The following is a 17,394-nucleotide window of genomic DNA, read 5'->3' as shown; positions in this document are numbered from 1 at the left end:
AGGTGGGAGGTCAGGAGTTTGAGGCCAGCCTGGGCAGCATAGAAGCAACATCTATAGATGTTTCTATAGAGAAACATCTGTCTCTATAGAAATAAATAAACAAATTACAGCTAGGCATGGTTGTTTGTGCCTGTAGTCTCAACTACTTGAGAGGCTGAGGTAGGACAATTGCTTGAGCCCAGGAGTTCTAGGTTACAGTGAGCTATAATTGGACCACTGCACTTTAGCCTGGGTGACAGAGTGAGACCCTGTCCCTAAAAACAGAAAACAAACAAGCAAAAGCTTACTCGTTTTTTGATTGTCTCTTTCTCTCTCTCTCCCTCTAGTATGCTAAGAGACAAGACATTTTGTTTGTTGTATTTACTGTTACATCTTCAGTGTCTGGAAGAAGGTACATAGTAGGCACTCATACATTTGTTGAATAATGAATGAAAATATTCATATGCATATATCATATAGGAACATACACATATGCTATACAATTCTAGAAGTTCTATTATGTGGATCATGTTTTTAAAAAGGAGGAGTTGAATAGATAGACCTAAGAATAACACATCACAATAGCAATAACAATTGGAAACATTGATCTGTGATCTTTTGTCTTCATTAGACTGGGCAATAAGAAAGATGGACCATGTGCAGAGAAATGTACAAGTGAGCAGCACGTGGCTGAAATTCTGCTGTCTAGCTTTATCATTCTGCCCTTCCACAATCTATGGCATCACCATGCTTTATGCAGATCCTGAGTTCCCTCATGCTCTCTTTTCTACCTTCCATCTAAGTCTACTTTAAGCACTCATTTTAATTAAAGTGTGAATGGCTAACATTGTATTTTATCAGCCCTGTTAATTATTCAGTTAGGACAAAATATGAAAAAATTATTTGTTCTTAGCATTTGCTGGTAGTTTGGAGCTTTATTGGCATTGCCACACCTTTCTGGGCACACAACCAGGATTCAAGTGTTACCTGCAAGGATACGGGAAAGGTCAGAACACATTGGGACCTAGAAGTCAGCTTGCTGACCAGTTAATTGTTTTCACTATCTACTTTAAATGTAAGATCTACAGAAATGGAATTCATCCCATAGTTTGATCATCTGCTTTCAGTAACAATGTTAAAGGAAAGGGTATGATTTTTAACTATAAAAACTTATACAATGTGAATAAAATCTTCATAACGTAAGCAGTACCTCAAAGTAATAATGTATGATAAGCACTTTATAACTATTAACTGATTTAATACTTAAAACACACAATGACATGTCTCACTGTTGTTCTGTTTTATTGTTGAGAGAATTGAGACAGAGAAAGGTTATTTGACTCGCACAGGGTCCCTCAGGTGGCTTATGTCAAGCCAGGATTTGGATCCAAGGTAATCTGTAGCATTGGGCTGCAGTGCATCTGGAGGGTTAAGTTTAGTAATCCATAAATCGTGCATTTCCATCACTTATTTTACTAAGAGCAAATCATGTTCACCCTTATCCTTTAAAGAGAAGTGCAACACAGGAAGTCATTTCCATTGATTATCTCATTTAGTCACCACAAGCATTTTTTTGAGGTAGTTACTGTTATGCTCATTTTACAGTTAACTGAGACTTATTGAGATTGAGTAACAAGTCTTAGGTCTCTCAACTAAAAAGTATCATATGTGGCATTCAAAACAAGATCTGTCTGTTTTTATACCAGCTTTTTATACCAACCTGCTTCTTTGCTTGGTAGTTAGCCCACAACACCAAGTAAACAAACAAACAAGCAAGAGGAGATCATTGTTTTATAGTCTTAGCATGTGCTACGTTTTTGAAAATATGCCATTGTAAAGTCAAACATACTTCAAAGAGTTAAACTGTTTTTACAAGTCTTATTAAATTTCTTAGTCCAGAAGTAACCTTAGATATTTGAACATAAAAGTATATATACCTAGGTGAATGATAACTTTGGAATTAAGCACAGAGTGTTTCTGCAGCTATTAAAAAGATATTTAGGGATTGCTATTATCTGTAGAAATGCCAAGTGGAATAATTGGAGGATTTGGTGAAAATTCTTCTGATCCAAAATTATTTTCTCTTCAGTGTCTCAGACGTCTCTAAGATGTCACCCAGATACCATAATTTTATCTCTGAAAACATTTTATTTTGTAATGGGGAGAGACTTTAGGGCTGGGAAAATGAGCCTAAAGTCTCCTATTTTTCAGAAAGAAAGTATTGATGATATTTTGTGCAGTGACATGTCTATATGAAAGTGCTTTTATAATGCACATTATGAGAATAAACATAAAATATGCCATATATATGGATTACATAAATCTTTTGATTGCTTTACATTAATTTATCTTATTTTCTCTATTGGAGCCATATAGGAATTTTCTACTTTGTATAATAAAAGTCAGAGGAACAAGTAAAATCAATCTTAGAGCCACATCCATAAGCTGGGCTATTTTAATCTTTGCCATCCTGTGGGTTTTAAGTTATCTCTGCTCCACACAGAAACCCTGAATGAAAGTAAAGTGTAGCAAATATTTTCAGAAAGGACTTTTTATTTTTTGCCTTCTCTTGAAAACCTAAATCAGTACTTGACCTTTTCACATCCCTATCAAGATAAAATTGAGTCTTGGTGTGCTGACTCAGAACTATAAAATATGTGGTAAGATCCTTTTGTCTTGAGAGCTCTCTGTTTCGTGGGGTACTCTGCGTGTGTGTTGGGAGAGTATATGTTAAGGGGGTGTATGTGTGTATGTGTATATGTATATACATATATGTGTTAGGGTTGTGTGTGTGTGTATATATTAGGTGGGTATATTATGATTATAGATGTGTATAAATGTGTATTTGTGGTGTGTGTGAGTTAGGTGAATGTGAGTATATGTATATACATATGTGTGCTAGGGTTTTTTTTTTGTGTGTGTGTGTGTGTGTGTGTATGTGTGTGTACCACTGCTTGAGATGATCATCCTATTCATGGTCAGTAATGTTGCCACTATCATTAAGTATGAATAATATTGTGTGGTTTATACAATGTTTTCACCTGAATCATGTCATCAAAGCCATCTGATTCATAAAATAGGATAGATATGAATAAATAGGTAAATGCATAGAATATAAGTTTAAATAATTCATTGACACTCAGAGAATCCAAATGCACGCAGCTGGTTAGAAGCTGTGTCCAGATGCCAAACAAACCTCCTAACACTGAACTCCAAAGAAGGCAGTCCAAGGTGCACCCAGAAAGTAGCAGCCTAATGAACATGTGTTCTTTGTTGTGTCACAACACAAAATGCTGCAGTGAGAATCCCAGGAAATGACTTGTCAATGCATCCTAAGAACTGAAATTTGTGTAAAGCATGGCATAAACTCTTTTAAATCAAAGTAACTTATTGGAGCCGAGGTGTTTCTTTCAGCTGTAATCAGAGAGAAGATCCTTTACTTCTAGGTGAAGGTGCTAGTTTAGGTGAAGGTGCTCTTTCTTCCTTGGTTTCTTATCTCAGATATGCAGGCCCCCTGACCTTTGAATTGAACCGTTCTACTAATACATAGTGCTTTGCATTTTAGTTATTCTTATTTTCCTTCGAGCCAGGCTTTGGGGCATGAGGCTGGGGGAAGAGTCAGGAAATGTGGAGGCTTGGAAATATCTGTTTGTAGGTTTGACTGTACATGTAGCTACTTAGAGGAGGAGTGGGCACAAAAGGAACTTCTATGTACTCGAAGGTGCTCCTTGTACCTTCAGTTTGTATCAATGGGTGAATTTTGCCTCACCCACTGGGCAGTTAAATAACATCACACAATATATTCATTGTCCTAATATTTAATTACCTCCTTTTTACAGAAGCAAGAATAATCTATATTTCATAGTATTATAATGAGAAGCATAATTAATGTATCTAAAATTAAAAAGAGGCAACCAATAGCAAGTGACCACTAAAATTATGGTACTTTGCAATGGGTAAGAGATTATGTACATCGGTTCTCAGTGACCTCCTTTCTGACTGCTTAGGAAGGTCTGGTCTTGTTTACGCATTTGTTTCTTGCAAAATGTACTACTGCTGCTTGGAGCATCCCAGTGAGAATAGCAGATTTTCACGGATTTAAAACTACCTAAACATGAAAAGACAATTCTATCTCATTTTTATAACTTTGATTAATTAAAGCCACAGCTCAGGAAATAGATAAATGTAGGCAGGCACAGTTCACTACTGAGGCGAGAAAAGATCTCTCATCACAAGTTCATATGAAGATCACAGTGGTTCTGCTCTTCAGTCCAAATACGTGGTTAGCTAGTCTACAGAAATAAGGAATGTCAGATGACTTTTGTTAAGTTAAAATAATTGAAAGGGTCAGAATTTTTATTATTATTATTATAATTTTGAGACAGAATCTCACTGTGTCACCCAGGCTGGAGTGCAGTAGTGCGGTCTCGGCTCACTGCAACCTCCGCCTCCCAGGTTCAAGAGATTCTCCTGCCTCAGCCTCCCAAGTAGCTGGGATTACAGGCTCCCACCACCACACCCGGCTAATTTTTGTATTTTTTAGTAGAGATGGGGTTTCACCATGTTGGCCAGTCTGGTATTGAACTCCTGACCTCAAGTTATCCACTGGCCTCAGCCTCCCAAAGTGCTGGGATGACAGGCGTGAGCCACCACGCCTAGCCTCCAACCAAGAGATTATAATTGCTTGCTGTTACTCTGATAACAGCAAGCTCTGGCCTGATACTCTTGGGTATCAGGTACTCTTAGGATGAAAAAAAGCAGTCACTGCCGTTGTAGTCTCTGATCTCAAGCAGTGGTCTTCAACTAGGGACAGTTTTACCTACTCCTCAGAGGACAATGTCTAAATACATATTTTTTATTGATATGTAATAATTGTACATATTTATGAGAGACAAGTGATATTTGATATATGCGTAAAATATGTAATGAGAAAATAAGAGTAACTGGGAATCTATTACCTCAAACATTTTTCATTCTCACAATTGAAGGGGAGGTGCTACTCTTTTTTCATTTTTCGAGACAGGGTCTTCCTCTGTCACCCAGACCAGTGTAAGTACAAGATCCTAGCTCACTGCAGCCTCAAACTCCTGGGCTCAGGTGATCCTCCTGCTTCAGAATCCCAAGTAGCTGGGACTACGGGGTCATACCACCATGCCTGTGGTCTTCCTATGTTACCCAGGATGATCTCAAACTCTTGGCCTCAAACGATACTTCCTCCTTGGCCTCCTAAAGCACTGGGATTACAGGCATGAGCCACTGCACCTACCCTGATGCTACTGTTACCCAGTGGAGGGAGACCATGGATGCTACCAAACATTCTACAACACACAAGGCAGCATTACAAAAATAAATTAGCCCAAAAAGTCAACAGTGCTGAGGTTGAAAAATCTAGCCTATAGAGTGAGAAATATATAATGCACTGTTAGTAAGTACTATCTTAGGAACATGAATGAATAAAGTGCTGGGAAAACTCAAAGGAGAGAGAACTGAGGGTGAAGAGGTGTTGAAAAAAGCTTTATAGAAGAAATGACATTGGAACTTGACCCAGAAGAATGAGCCTGCTTTAGCCAGGGAAGGATGAAAAGGCAGAGAGGCATCCTAGGTAGGGGAGCAAAGATAAGAAAGTGTAGAAAAGCAATCATGTCACAAGGCTTTTACTGTATGCAGTTACTACAGTGGTATACCTCGATTCACGATTACATACAAATGAGGTTAACATCACTCTATATGGGAATTTTTCTTTATGTGGATTTTAAGCTGCATATATAAAACCTCCTTAGAGAAGAGACATACCATCATTTTCTACTAAGGAGAGGAAGCTTTCCAGACTCCCTAGTTTCAGTTGTCTTACAGTCATTTGTAGATATGCAGTCAATATATGTACAAATGACTGCTAATTCTTCCAAACTTTTCTAGAACTAGAATTCAGGGAAAGGGCTTTAAACAGCTAGAAATATCTGGAAGATGATGTGACCCCTCTGTCTGGACAACGGAGAATATCAAGACCTTCAAAGACCTCAGAGACAGAAAAACAAACCAACAAAAAACGCACACACAAAAAAACAGAGAGCAACCCAATGATTGTTCAGTATTGACAGTGCAATGACCTGGAGTGTAGGCTCTGGGAATCCCACCCCAAAAACTTTCTCTGTGTGATTTTTGATAAGTGATAGAATCTCATTTTGCTTCCATTTTCTTCTTTTTGAAATGGGTATAATGTTATCTCGTCATAGGATTGTACACCTTTTATAGCTTGGCTTGAATAAGTTCTCAACATGGGTTCTTTTCACTTAACCCATTGCGATCTGAAAACATGGGGGTTTGTTTAAAGATCCATGGTCAGTCCTGTGTTGGGAGACACTAAAAGCAAGATTCTAGCCTTCCTGGTAGGCAGAGAAGACATTGTAAAGGATAGCTTTATAATAGGAAAATGCTAAGTGCTGTGGGCAGATAATGAGGTTGTTTAAGAACCATTCAATTAACGAAATGAAACAAGTGTGGTACACTCAGTGGGTGCGCTGGAGAAGTCTTTTGAAATGTTGATGCCGATGGCAGACATGGTGATTTAAAAAGGTCCATATTTAAATTAGTAAAAAAAAAGAGAAAAGGAAGGAGTTACAGGCTCAGAGTGGGTAAGATTGAAAGCAAGCAAGATTAGTTTAGATAGAGGAAAAATTCAGTCTCTTCAGTGATTGAAAGGCAACCATAAACTCCACCTGAGGAAACAACCTCACTTTATCTCCCACTGAGCAGTTGGTATTATTTCTCTTTGTTGGTGTGTTTGAACGTGCTTAGATTTCTGATAAGTCATGGCAAAAATAGTAAACAAATTATTTTTTCTTCCTATGAGCATCAATACTAGAAGAAATATGAACATGTATCTCACACATATACTTTTTATTTCTAATGCTTATTTTTTAGATTAAAGTTAAATCAGTAGTGAATTGTATTATAAAGGAACTACCTACTTTTATAATCTAAGAAAGATGAAAAAAATATGCTTTTACCTATAACCTCATGGGTATAGAATGATTTGAGGGCTCAAACCAGAATTATTAAAAAAAAAACAGAAGATATATTTCAGTTTTCTTTTAGTTAATATCTTCTTCTCTGGTACAAATATTGGAGATGATGGAGACCACATGCTTCTGTTCATATTTCTGCCACTAATAGAAGATGAGATGAATTTCATCACAGTTAAGTTAGAAGAATGAATCTGTCATGTATGTCACCTCAAAGAAGCATCTAAATGAAATGCCATGTTATCATTTTCCACAGTCCTTAATCACTACAGAGATGAAGTACTAAATCAAAAGTCTTCAGAGTGAACCAAAAACAAAATAACGTTGAGTATTTGATGTCTAGAAGGAGTATGGACCAATTCTACTTATTGTCTTTTTTCTTTTCCTTTAACACTTGATAAAAAGTTAGGACTTTAGGGCTGGGCATGGTGGCTCATGCCTGTAATCCCAGCACTTTTGGAGGCCGAGGCAGGTGGATCACCTGATTTCAGGAGTTCAAGACCAGCCTGGCCAAGATGGTGAAACCCTGTCTCTACTAAAAATATAAAAATTAGCCAGGTGTGGTGGCGGACACCTGTAGTCCCAGCTACTTGGGAGGCTGAGGCAGGAAAATCACTTGAACCCAGGAGGCAGAGGTTGCAGTGAGCCGAGATTACACCACTGCACTCCAGCCTGGGCAACAAGAGCAAAAACTCCATCTCAAAAAAAAAAAAGTTAGGACTTTAACAATATGTAGTATGTATCTAAGAATTTTAGCATAAATTAACAGTTCTCAAATATCTAAAGTTGAATTTATAATACTAATATAATGGTGGAAATAATTAAAATAATAATATCTATAAAAATAGTATGACTTTATTGAACACTAAGCCCCAAGCACAATGCTAGTGGTAGCATTTTATTTAATACTAAAAGCAATCCTATGAAAGAGATAATATTGTTATCTATATTCTACAAGTAAATAAAATAATCCTTAGAATAGATTAATAATTTGATTGAATTCATGCAGCCAGAGATGATGATAAAATCAATTTTATCATTCAGTGAACCTATAATTTTGTTTAATTAATTAGATTGAAATGGAATAATATAGACTAGAAAACCATTAGAATGCATCACAGGTAAGGTCCTAGGATTTGAGGATCGTATCAGTAAATCATCAAAAGCCACAAGTTGTAGGCTGTCAGCACCTACTCATTGACTAGTACAGATTCTGTAACATGTGTGGGCTTTTCCATTAAAAGCAAATTACAACAGTGACTGTTTACTAAGTGCCTCTTTGGCAAAACACTGTATTTAAGTATAAGCCATGGTTTTTGTTGTCATGGGCTTCTAACATAGCTGAGAAAAATGGCATTTATTTATAAATAATATAGTAACATATGCAAATAATAGAGTAAAATCTAAGATAGTTTTTAAATAAAATGTACAGAGTTACATTCTTTAGAGGAAGGAAAGGTAACTTTGACTTGGGTGAGAATTAAGTCAGGAAATTGTATAAGAGATGAATTTGAACACAATTCCTAGTTGGTCTCAGGAAATGGCCAAGACTGATGAAGATCCAGTCAATTTTGAAATGCTTGCTGGGTTCATTCATGGATGAAAAATATCAGGATTTTTACAACAGAGGTCACAAACAAAGTAGCTGAAAAATGAACTGCTCAACTGCTGAATAATTCTTTAGGAGCCTATTGATGTTAATAATGCAATTTTGTCCTAGTTTTTTATGAGCTATTAATTGGAAAAAGTCTATTTATACAGTTATAGCAATCCAGATGCCATGGAATATGCCACTGTCTTTAGTACAATATAAGTGGTAATAATAAATACTTTAAAGTCAAATTTTATCTGTTCCTTGAGGCTTATTCAAATACTTAAAGTCAGTCTCAATGAGCTCTCTCTTTTTAAGAATCTCTCTTTACATAACGTGTACTTCAGGGCCAAAAAAAACCTTCCCCTTAGACCACTGCTGAAAATCAACTCAAAAAACGCAGGTTAATAAGTGAGAAGGCATACAAGTTTATTAACATGCATGGGAGAGAACCACAGCAATTACCCTACCACGTAAAGGGACATAAGGAAGTGTGGATGACTTTGAAGGGAGTAAATGATTATTAGGAAAATTCAGTGGGCTTGAAGAACATAAAATGGCCTGGAACAAAGTCTCTTGGGCTGCAGAGCAGACAATGGTTTGTGGCGAAAGTCTATCCAGGTGTATTGACAGACTTGCCCTTCTTCCTACCATAGGAGTTCAGTTAATGAAAATTCAGGAAAGGGATCTGATTTGGTGGATCTGGGCTTTAGATAAGGAAACTTCAGAGAACAACTTTATCCTGTGCTTTGGGAGAGAGAGGACACAGAGGATTGAGAGACTGAGAGCTCAGATGGGGGGCTGAAGTGGGGGTTCTCAGAGAGATCTTGAGGCTTCTTCTTCAGTTCAGCATGTCAAAGTGCCAAATTTTGGAGTATAAGTTTCTGAGGCCAACATATTCATTGCTGTATTATACTCAGCACTTAAATGTCATCCTAGCTCTTTAAAGCAAATTTCTTGTTTGTGCATCTCCACTACTTAAACAGACTATAAACTTCTAGGTTCGCTTGCCTTTTTCTAACACATTCTTAGTTCTTTACACATGAGACATGATGAACACAGATGTGATGATTGGTTAATAGACATAAGTTTTGGCTGGGAGCTGTGGCTCATGCCTGTAATCCTAGCACTTTGGGAGGGTGAGGCAGGTGGATCACTTGAAGTCAGGAGTTCAAAACCAGCCTGGCCAACATGGTGAAACTCCGTCTCTACCAAAAACCAAAAAAAAAAAAAAAAAAAAAAAAAAATACCCAGGTGTGGTGGCAGGAGCCTATAATCCCAGCTACTCAAGAGGCTGAGGCAGGAGAATCACTTGAAGCTGAGAGGAAGAGGATGTAGCAAGCCAAGTTCACACCATTGCACTTCAGCCTGGGAGACAGAGTGAGACTCCGTCTCAAAAAAAAAAAAAAAAAAAAAAAAAAAAAAGATATAAGTTTTTTCCGTATGGCTAGGAAATGATTAAATAAAATAATAACAAAATTATATAAAATTTAAATGATCAATTAAAAAAAGTGATATACATAGGAAACCTAGCACAAAATGAGTAAATGAAGGGTTCTCAATAAACATCAGTTGAATAAATGAATGAGTCACGAATTCTAACTTTTGCCACTAACTAGTTGTGAGACATACTCATATCACTTCTTCTTTTGTAGCCTCAGTTTTCTCATCAATAATATGAGATGTATGAATTTGAAGAATAGTTTTCTACCTACCTTTCAAATTCTAGGAAGGTACTTGGTGAGTTCCACAAAATATAAAGTATATTCTTAGCCAGTGATAGACATTTAAAGCGCCTTAGCTTATGTTGGGCCCAAGATGTTCTTTCAAAGAAGAGCTCCACTGCTAAAATTGCTTGAAAATTGTTGGTATACATTAATTATAGTGTAGAAATTTACCTTTTTAAACCAATTTGAACACATAAAACTTAAAAGGGTATCTTGCTGTCATTACATTACCATACAGGAAATGGACCAGAGGTCCTGTTATTCCAGAAGCCACATTCAAATGAATTTGACATTAATTTTCTAGAAATATTGGAGACAACATTAATTAATTGCAAAGGCACATACAGTTATTTGGTTGCAGAAAGCAAGAAATGTATGTTTATTTGTCATGCATACCATGAGGAGCTTCAAAGAATATTTTTTTTCAGACTGGAATAAAAAATCTTATTTTTTCTCTTCTCATTCCATATTCTCTTTTTAGTTAAGAGCATGCCGAAAACGTTCTATTGAATTGCTTCTTTGATGAACACTTGGGTTGTTCAAGCTTGTCATAATAGATGACAATAATAATGATGCTACTGATAACAGAATTGGTTTTTTTTGGATGATACACTTTTTTCTAGAATTTGTATCCTCTGTGTTGACCACATTGTGTTTGCAATTATTTAGGTACAGATACTAGCTTTCTTTATATATTAAATGCTAATAGGACCCAGTGTTTCAGGTTCACTTGTGTATGTCATAAAAATGAACCGAATCCATTAACCTCTGATTTAATGATTGGCTTAATTACTAGGGACTTTGGCAGTACTCACTTTTACATACATGATATCTGGATACTGCCTTGTTATTACATTTACATCTCCTAAACCATTTAATGAAATTGGGTTTAAGTCCAGATGATCTCTCAGATTTTGTAAACTTAAACCATTCCCCGACTTTCTGATTTTCTGCTAGAAAGCAGTAATAATGAAAAGGAGAAAAGGGGAAAAACATAAAACTCATTTAAAAAATAAACAAAAGCCATTTCAAAGATATTGTCCCATACAAGAATGAAGAAAGGAAGATAAGTAAATGTAGTTAAAGCATGAGCCGTGATCATCACACACTCTTCATTCAATGGCTGGATTTGCCTTTTAAAATTATGCATACCAACTCTTTGTGTATTAACATAATAAAATTGTAATGCAATAAGAAGAAAAACATTTCCAAAAACACCAGAGAAGTCCAGACGGCTGATTAAAAGATGCTAAAATGTACAGCTCGCTGGAGACTGGAGTTCCTTTTTAGGTTGATTTTGAAGGACTTATCCAGGCAAGGAGCCTTCCAGGAGGAAATGCATCCTTGTCTGGGGTCCAGTCAAGGGCTGGACTCCCAGCTCCCCAGTGAAAAATTTCTCTAGGAGAAATTCCTGAAGCAGGGCCCAGACAGAAGGAGTCACCAGATCCTCAGAAGGGGGAGGAGATGATTTACTCTCTCTCTGGTCTGATTTTCAGTTGCAACACTTCTCAGGCAAAGAGCATGCCAACAGCCTTTCTCTTCTGCTTTGCTTGTCTGTGGTGGATACTAGCAACCTATGTGGTTCTAAAGTATCAAACTGAGATTATAGTATCAACGAGTTGGAACATCAATAGTGCCAAGTGCCATTTAAAAATCTTTTCATCTTCTTGTGTGTTGCTTTTGGAGAGGAAATGTTTTCAGATGTGGTTTCTAGTCTTGCAGAAAAATGGCATTTTCAGGCTGTATGGGACTCTTACATCATCTAGTTTCAATCACCTCATTTTGCAGAGCAAGAAACTGAGAGTGAGAAAGAAGGGACTGGCCAGAGTTACTCAGCTAGACAGTGACAGACAACAGTGGAACTTCTGGTAAGTTGTGTGGCTTCTGGGCTTTTCCTTCCAAATATAAAAAATGGAATGAGGGATAGGCTTAGATAATCTTTTAAAGGTTTTTTGTTCTAATACTCTACTTCTGTTATTTATTTATTTATTTATTCATTTCTCTGAGACAGGGTTTTGTTGTGTTGCCAAGGCTGAAGTGCAGTGGTGCCATTATAGCTCACTGCAGTCTCCAGCTCCTGGGTTCACACAGTCCTCCCATCTCAGCCTCCCGAGTAGCTAGCACCACAGGTGTGCACTACCATGCCTGGCTAACTTTTTATTTTTTCATAGAAACAGGGCTCTTGCTATGTTTTGCAGGCACTCCTGCCTCAAGCAATTAGAACTCCAGGCTTCAAGCAATTCTTCCACCTCAGCCTCCCTAAGTACTAGAATTAAGTTACCCAGACGATTTTTAAATTTCAGACACCTGTCCATTATTTCATAACCAAAAGGCTTTTATAAAAGTAACATATTTTTATGCCTAAACAACAGTATTGAGACATTTTGATGAAGCCTAAATTTTAGTTAATATTTTGCATTGTGTAGAGATATTTACTTTAGAATGTGGCCTAGAATTAGGCTAAACACTTTGAAAATGTGCTCTGGTTTTGCAAATGGTTGACAATTTCCTATATTACATTCTAAAACTATAAACATCCTAACACTATAAATGCTTTCTTAATGAAACTATAATATATATTTAATATTATTACCTATATTGTGTTACTCATTACTGAAAATGTTCAGATCACATAAATGACTAAGGCCAATTAAAAAGTCATACTGTAGAGGACAGAAATGCCCATATAGGTTTTAGTTAGTTGAAAACTCCATTACTTATAAGCATAGATTAGGTTTTTCTTTTTCATTTCTTCAGCAGGCACATTTTAGACAAACTGACAGCAAATCCATTATGTAATGGCCACTACAAAAGCTTTCATCAAGAGTGTGCATGTTTAGTGTCTCTGTGTGGGAGAAACTGGGTTATGGTAGTTGAAAAGGCAAAAGATTCAAGAGTAAGATAGGACTGGGCTTTTAAGTCCTGGGCTCCATGGATAATGCAATCAGAATTCTCTAATCCTGAGGTTGGAGTGTTGGTTGACTATAGACGGAAGCTGTCTGCATCTTCAAACCATTAGACATGGAGGTTCTCAGATATTTATTTACATAAGTAACATGTAACAAGATATACATGATGATATTCACAGGAATACCATAAGGATCTAATGATATAATGTGAATGAAAGGTATACATTCTATACACTAGAGAAATCTTTTTTCTTTTTGTATTACATTTTAAAACAAATGGATGCCTGGAAAGACATGGAATGTTAGAGGACAGGGTGTGAAAAGCAAATAGTTTTTTTTAATAAAGTTATGGTTTAGAGCAAAGAGACTGCCAGGAAGCAAATGAAATATTGATGCCAGAATATCCAGTATCCACGCTTCTTAAAAATGTTACCTATGTATGAGTCACTTGGAGATGATGTTAAAATGCCAGTTCCGATTCAGGTTGTCTGGGGGTGCGTTCTGAGATTCTGCATTTCTTAAAAGCTCGCACGTGATGCTGATGCTGCTGGTCTTTAACACTTTGTGTAGGAAGGTTTTATGTCTTCAGATTAAGGGTCAACTGAGTATCTTTTCAAGAAGAAACATTTGTTGGGGGTTATATGCCAAGGCAGTACCATCCAGCCTGGCTAACACCCATCTTGCTATACCATAAAAAAGCTTTCTACCCTTTCTGGGTTTATTATTAAGTGTTGAGAAAACATTCGGCTTTTACTGTTTGGCTGGGGTTTCTGGCTGATAGCAGCAAGGTAGGAGTTTAAATTTAACAGAATTAGGAATAAACAGGATCTAGAGAGACAGTCTATCCATTACTAAGGGAGAAGAGTTGGTTTTTGTCTCTTTACAAGGCCTTATCTAATAGAGGTCTCTGAATGCTGCCTTAAGAATCTTGGATACGCGATTGGTTGTCTTAACTATCTTTTTCCTTGACATATTGCACGTTTACATTAGCTTGGACCCTTCAGTTTCCTAATACAAGTATGAACAGGAAGAAGCCATGTGAGATTTCCCCCTCTTTTCATATTTTAAGTTCAATTTAACAAGCATATACTGGTTAGTAGGTTACAAAGTAGTGGACAAGGCACTCTGAGGGACATGAGGATCAAAAAAGAAGATAGGTTCCAAGTACTGTCAGTTTACCTATAGAGGATACGGACATGAAAAATAACCAAATATAAGGCAGTCTGAGCTTAAAAACACTAGATTTGGGGGAAAATATGCTTAGAGAGCTGAAAGAAATTGAAATCAGTTCTGCTGGGGAGTTAGGAAGACATTGTAAAGGAAGAAGACTTTGAGTAAGGATTGAGAACATGGTTATTTGCACATGGAGACAGCAAATACTGAGACCAAGTCTTTGTCATGTTGTAGGTTTGTAAACAGAGAGCAAAAGCAGAGACATAGGTTAGAGTAATTTAAGTAGTACCATGTTGAAATTTAAATGTCGTTCTTTGGAATGCAGCTTAAACCCTAGGTCTTGTATGGGACTGTTACAGATAATGGATAACATTTTAAGGCAGTGTTTTTCTGCATTTATCAACCGTTGATTTATTTTTCTACTGGGCCTAGTTCTCTGGACTGTGCAGGAGGGAAAATCACCTTTTATATAAACATACCCCCTTAGCAAATAAAATACAGCCTTTCAGCAGGTATATGAATAAGATAGGGGAGAAGAAAAGTGATTCTGAAACCTCTTTAAAATCTATTTCTATATTAACTCTCTTATACCTTAGATGTTCCTTCTTTGCAACTCTTAAACTCATGTGATAAAGATTTTCTTATCTCTAACTTAGGTGAATTTACAATTTTCTTTCAAATAAGTGTTTTCCATGAAAGTTACATTGGAGTATTGGCTGGTCATAAAGAAGAAATGTTTTATATCTTTCCTTTGATATGCTGTGCTTAGCCATTTTTTAAAAAATGATTCTGCTAGCCTCCTCTGAATTCTGATTGTCCTGGATGGTGCTGTTGCCTAAACAGAACGGGGCTGCGGTATTATCTGGTATTACCAAAGTCAAAGCAACCTGAGGATCAAATGTAGACGGAAACAAGGATAGCCAAAGAACATTAGCCATTATCCAATTGAAAAGCAGGTTTGGGGCCAAAGTCAGAAACTGAAATACATTCAAAACTTACAGATATTTAAGAACATGTCAGGAAACAGTGGCTAGAGCAGGGCTCTGTTGAGGAATTACAGTGTGGGGTATTCGTTTTTACTGGATATTGATTGTGTTGGCTGAGATGGACTTAAAGAGACAAGAAATGATTTGCAGATATCACTCCCATCTCTTTTGTTGCCTACCCTTGGAAGATATTCTCTTAAGAACACCAATAGCGTGAAACTTGTGCTGCCGTATAAATTTTGGATCCTTTTGAGTTCCACTGAACAAAGCAGTGTACCATTTGTGCTGAGTTTGTTGTCAATATATCCGAATTAATTAAAATCCAGGAAGTGCACAGTGTTAATTTAAGTCTATGTGACTCTGAATTTTTTGTAAACTCTTTTCAGCGGTGGCTGTTTGCAGATCACTTTGCAGCCCTTCTCATTTGTGCTGTTGCTTATCCTTCTTTCACTTCTCTCCGTTCCTTCTCATGCTCCAACTTCGGTGGTATAGGATATCGTGATATTATTTTGATTTTTGTCAAATCAGGCTGCCAAATCCAAATTCCAGGCAATACTCAAACTTCAAGGGCATAGATATTTCATACTTATTAGGGTTTTCACGATTATCTAGCATTTATCTTCATTTTTTAGTTTAAAAACAAGTAAACAACTAAACAAAATATTGAAAGGAAATATGGAGGAAGATAGAATGAAGGGTGGCAGAATAAGAGAAAGGGAATGAGGAAATTAAACAAACATTTATTGGGTGCCAACGTATACCAAACACTTTGCCAGATTCTTTATATACACAGTGCTACTTAATCCATACCGCGACCTTGTCTTAGGGTTGTCATTGGGCCCACTTTATCAGTGGACAAATAGAGAGTAAGAAAGATTCTAATCAGAGGTCCAAGTCATGCAGGCACTGCCCAGCAGAGCTGAGGCAAGACTCTGGACCTCTAATGCTCTGTACCACCAGGCTGATAACTGCAGTGAAAGTGCCGACCTCTCTTTTTCACAAAGTAGCTTATACTATGCCAAGATAAGCAATTTAGATAAAAGGCAGAAGAAAGATGAGAATTGGGTAAAAGTTACAGATCCACTCCCTTCCAACTAGATTGCACTTTTCATTCACTTTGGACCTAACATATATGGGCTGCTTTATGGTGGCAATAATATTTTTATGTGACTATGACCTGTCTGTGCCTTAGTCAGCAATATGGAGTTGTGATGAGTACTCCCTGAGCTATTTAGTAGGTTGATATATAGTCTGCTCATGCTTAATATTCAGAAATTGCTTTTTAATATAAATCAAGATGACTGTGTTTTTTTCTTTGTAATCCATATCTCAACTTCTGTGTTACTAGTAAATGGTGTTCTCAGCTCTGCACATTTGTTTTTAAAGAGCTACATATTAAGCACTTACTTCATACTAGAATCTGTGTTAGGAGACACATTTGTCAGGACAGTCTGAACTCCGCTGTGATAATATATAAACCTTGAAGTCTTGGTGGATTAACATGACAAACATTTATTTTTTCTGTGTATGCAGAGTCTACTGTGGGCCTTGCTGTTCTCCAGGGCAGCTCCCCCTCAAGTCCTGTGTCAAGGGGTTAATCTGCTTCTATGTTAATGGCTTTGCCATTCCAACATGTGGCTTCCATATTGCTATTACAGGGAAAAAGAGAGCTGGGGGAGCGGGGTGCCTCAGGGACCTTTTTTCTGCCTTTCCCTAGAAGCAACACACTATATTCTGTTCATAATCCTTTTGTCAAAACAAGTCATCTGGCCCCACCTAACTGTGAAGGTGGTGGTGAGGAGGGTGCTGGAATGTATATGTTTCTCTATGCCCATGAAATAAAGAATTAACAGATACCAGTTAGTTCTACTGATATATCATAAGCTCTTGGAAGAACAAAGATTGAATCTTTAAAAGTTATTTGCTTCCATGGGAACTATGCAGTCATATGAGGAAAATAATAATTACAGAGGAGTAGTTAGGGCTATATTACGATTTGATAGGACC

The 17,394-nt window shown here is 37.0% G+C and overlaps 1 protein-coding gene across 22 annotated transcripts in view; it reads left to right on the top strand.

Moving 5' to 3' along the window:
- LRRC4C (leucine rich repeat containing 4C) overlaps nt 1–17,394 on the top strand; it is a 1,339,817-nt gene that overhangs the window by 1,200,496 nt on the left and 121,927 nt on the right. For 13 of the 22 annotated variants that reach the window (XM_024347053.3, XM_024347051.3, XM_024347050.3 and 10 more), the window contains one exon: nt 12,108–12,187. The exons of the other annotated variants lie outside the window; for them this stretch is intronic. The gene's annotated coding sequence lies outside the window, so the exon portion shown is untranslated. The remainder of the gene's footprint in view (nt 1–12,107; nt 12,188–17,394) is intronic. 22 annotated transcript variants of the gene reach the window in all.

The sequence above is a fragment of the Pan troglodytes genome, chromosome 9 (genome assembly GCF_028858775.2).
Source record: "Pan troglodytes isolate AG18354 chromosome 9, NHGRI_mPanTro3-v2.0_pri, whole genome shotgun sequence".
NCBI lineage: Eukaryota > Metazoa > Chordata > Mammalia > Primates > Hominidae > Pan > Pan troglodytes.
This window is presented reverse-complemented; position numbering and strand designations above follow the sequence as displayed.